Here is a 3,704-nt window from a genome sequence, read left to right as displayed (position 1 = left end):
CCAAAACATTTGGTTCTAAATTAATTGTTTCCGAAATATTTCCAGCTAGAACACTGACTACTTCAGAAAGAATATGGTAACCTTTAATTTTTTTCCATAGTAGCTTCAAATTTTTTTAAAATATCTTTTCCAATATTACCTCTAACGTTCCGACAACATGACGCAAATTCTTTTATTAATGCTGTACTTTCGAACAATGACAGTTTTGGTGATTCTAACTGAGTAATTGTTTTTTGAACAAAACTAAAATTTGATTTTATAAATGAAAGTTCTTGTTGAAGCAAGTTACTCTGAAAAGTTTGTTTAGAATCCAAAAGAGATTGGGAACTTTCATCTGTTAACGTATCAATTATGTTCTTTATTTTAACAAAATGATCTGCATAAAAATTGGCTGCTTCTAACCATGTTCCCCATCGCGTTAAAATAGGTTGTGGTGGAAGAGGAATGTTAGGTAGCATTTCTTTATAAAGTTGAATTCTTATAGGAGATTTAAGAAATACTTTTTTGACACTGGATATCATGGTATTTACAAGAGGAAACTTTTTTCGTATTTCTTCTGCAACTCTGTTTAATCCATGCGCTACACAAGTAACATGTATTAAATCTGGGAAAAATATTTTAAATTTTGTCCTGCTTTCACCATATAAGGAGCAGCATCCGATAAAATAAGCAATAATTTATTAGAAGGAATAGTTGTCGGAAGAAAAAAAGTTGCTAATGTCTCTTGTATAAAACGCGAAATTGTTAAAGCATTTGTTTTCTCAAGTTGCTGGCATGAAATAAGATGAGATTTTGGTAAGGTATCTTCGTTAAGAACACCAATCAATAAATGAGCAATATACTTACCTGAGGAATCAGTGGTTTCGTCTACAGATATGTAAAAATAATTATCTGCAATTTCTTCCTTAATATTAATTAACACCGACGAGTATAGCCCGTTCACATTATTTCTTCTTAGAGATCGATCACTTGGAACATTAAGTTTGCAATATTTTTTTAGAAACGAACTAAAATTTACATTTGCTAATTTTGAAAGCGGTATGATTGCAGACACTAATGCGCGACACAAGTCTTCATTAAAAGTTTCTTGCTCATCTAATTTTTTTGAAGTAGATTGGAAACATTTAGCCATTGAAGTTTGATGTTTTCCTCCTATTTTTCCTTTTTTTGCAATGTGTGAAGCAGTTCTCACATGTTGGTCTATCTGAAATTTCTTCTCACATGCTATCTATAAATAAAAATAAAAACCTTTATTTTAACCCAACCTTTAAAATATAAAAATATACAAGGTGTTTTTGGTTAATCAAATAACTGGTTTGGAAAAAAAAACACTCGCTAAGTGTTTTAAATGCAGTATTAATCCACAAATTAATTTTTGTTACTAACCATTAGTACATCATATAACTTATTTTAAAATTCAACAAAAGCTTTTTTTTTTGTTAATTCAATTACAATAAAAATAATTGTGTTTTAGAATAGCTGACTTCATAAAAAAAAGTAAAGGTGAAAAATTTTTCTAAATACACACCTCATTATCTATATCGTTTTGTTCAATTTTTCGAGAAGTATCTACAGTCAAACGTTGTAAGTGTCATTTGGAAACACCCTGTATGTATGAAATATTAGATATTTAAGAGAAAATATTAGATACTTACAATTTTGCCACAGACTGAACAGTAGATTTTTCCCATATCCATAGACAGCTCTTTATAAGGTTTAATCCAAGTTGAAGCACTGGTTGTTTTAGGCATTATAAAATCACAATCGTCCTTTTTGTTACGCACGAGTGTTTACGCTTTGAATATCAAAACAAAAATGATTTACAAATCCCTAAATTAGGAACAAAACTATTAGCCGTTTACCTGCTGTTAAGATACAATAAATTGTAGATAGATTTGGGGATTAGATCATAAAATGCAAATGAGCGAACCCTTAGCGATTATCCAATAACTGAATGCCTCAGTGACCGAGACTTTCTAAGAATGTTGAGGGCTACTTAAATTGATCTTTTTTGAAATTGCAAATGTTTTGTACCTGTAGAGATTACGTACTTAGATCATTTCTTGATTAAAATGACTACAAAATTTTATACAAGAATTGAAATAAATTGGTATGTTTAAAAATTTTCAAATACAGTATAAAAATCTGAACTTTTATGCACTTTATGCAAACTTTTATACAAATATGCCAAAATATGAAATATTTGCATAAAATATGCACAATATGCAAAATATGCAATATGCATATTTGCCGAAGTCTAGTAATAACAAATGTATTAGATTCTGTGCATCTAAGAGAGCAAGCTGGCTTCAGAAGTGGATGTAGTACCCTAGATCATATCCATACGTTGAGTAGAGCTAAAGAATAATATGCATTAACCCTTTAATATGTATTAACTTTCATAGATTTCGAGAAGACTTTCAATTCTATATATCGCAATGAAGTAATCAAAGCTTTGACCAATCAAGGTAGTGACACACCCTACATAGAGACTTTAGCAAATATATACAGACAAGGGAAAGCTAGGGTAAAAATTAATGAAAATACTCCAGAATTTAACACTACCACAGGCGTCCAAGAAGGAGACGCAATATCCCAAAAGCTCTTCACTGCAACCCTAGAAACTGTACTCAGCAAAATAAATGGACAGAACAAAGGAATATCCATTGATGGAGATTCCATTAAAATTTGCAGACAAGATCGTTCTGATTGCTAATAATCCTGCAGAATTAGAAGAACTTATAAGCGAACTAAACGCAGCTGGCAATGAAGTTGACCTAAAAATGAAGCTGATAAAGACAAAAACCATATACAGCGAGCTAGTGGATGTCTAAGATGTAATGATAAACAACACTGCACTTGGGACAGTAGACGGGTATGTATACCTGGGACAACTAACACATAAATCTGGATCCTTACTCCAAGAAGTTAACAATAAAAACACTAACTGGTGCATATTTTGGTAGGAATGCAGTTATATTCAAATCGGAAATGCCACTCTGCGTAAAGAAAGAAGCATTTCATCAGTATATACTACTAATAGTGACATATGGCTGCGAAACGTGTACACTAAAGAAAGAGATAATAGAGAAACTTAAAGTCGCTCAAAGGTCAATAGAGCCAACAATGCTTGGTATAACAAAGAGAGATCGACAAAGAATAAAATGGATCAGACAGAAAACTAAGGTTATTGATGTAATCCATAGAATTAAATCTTTAAAATGGCAGTGGGCGGGACATTTATCGAGAAGAACTGATAATAGATTGTCCCCTAGAATTACACTGTGGTAGCCAAAAGGCGCCAAGAGATCAAGAAGACGTCCAAATTCAAGATGGCACTATGACATAAGGAAACAAGCCAAGAACTACTATGTAAGGGAGGCAGCATAATTGATGAAAGACGCTAAGATGATAAAATCTATTTAATGTAAATAAATCGGTTCCTTGTGTACATTATCCGACCAGTAACCCTGCGTGGTTGATGTTAATTGTGTGTTTCTAAATAAAAAAACCATAAGCATAACTAATAAAAAAAAACAGAAAAGAAAGTTCCCCTCCGGTATATTAATTAATGTAGATAATATCGTCAACAATGAAATTTATGTGAAGATTAGGGATGATTATCTGAAGATTAGATAATACATAATTATAAAAATAGATGAACAAAAATTGAGAAGTTTTTAATAGTTTAAATTGAGAAGACA

Source organism: Diabrotica undecimpunctata, chromosome 8, assembly GCF_040954645.1.
Source record: "Diabrotica undecimpunctata isolate CICGRU chromosome 8, icDiaUnde3, whole genome shotgun sequence".
In the NCBI taxonomy this organism is placed as follows: domain Eukaryota; kingdom Metazoa; phylum Arthropoda; class Insecta; order Coleoptera; family Chrysomelidae; genus Diabrotica; species Diabrotica undecimpunctata.
The sequence above is the reverse complement of the archived record's forward strand: the minus strand, read 5'-3'. Positions refer to the sequence as shown.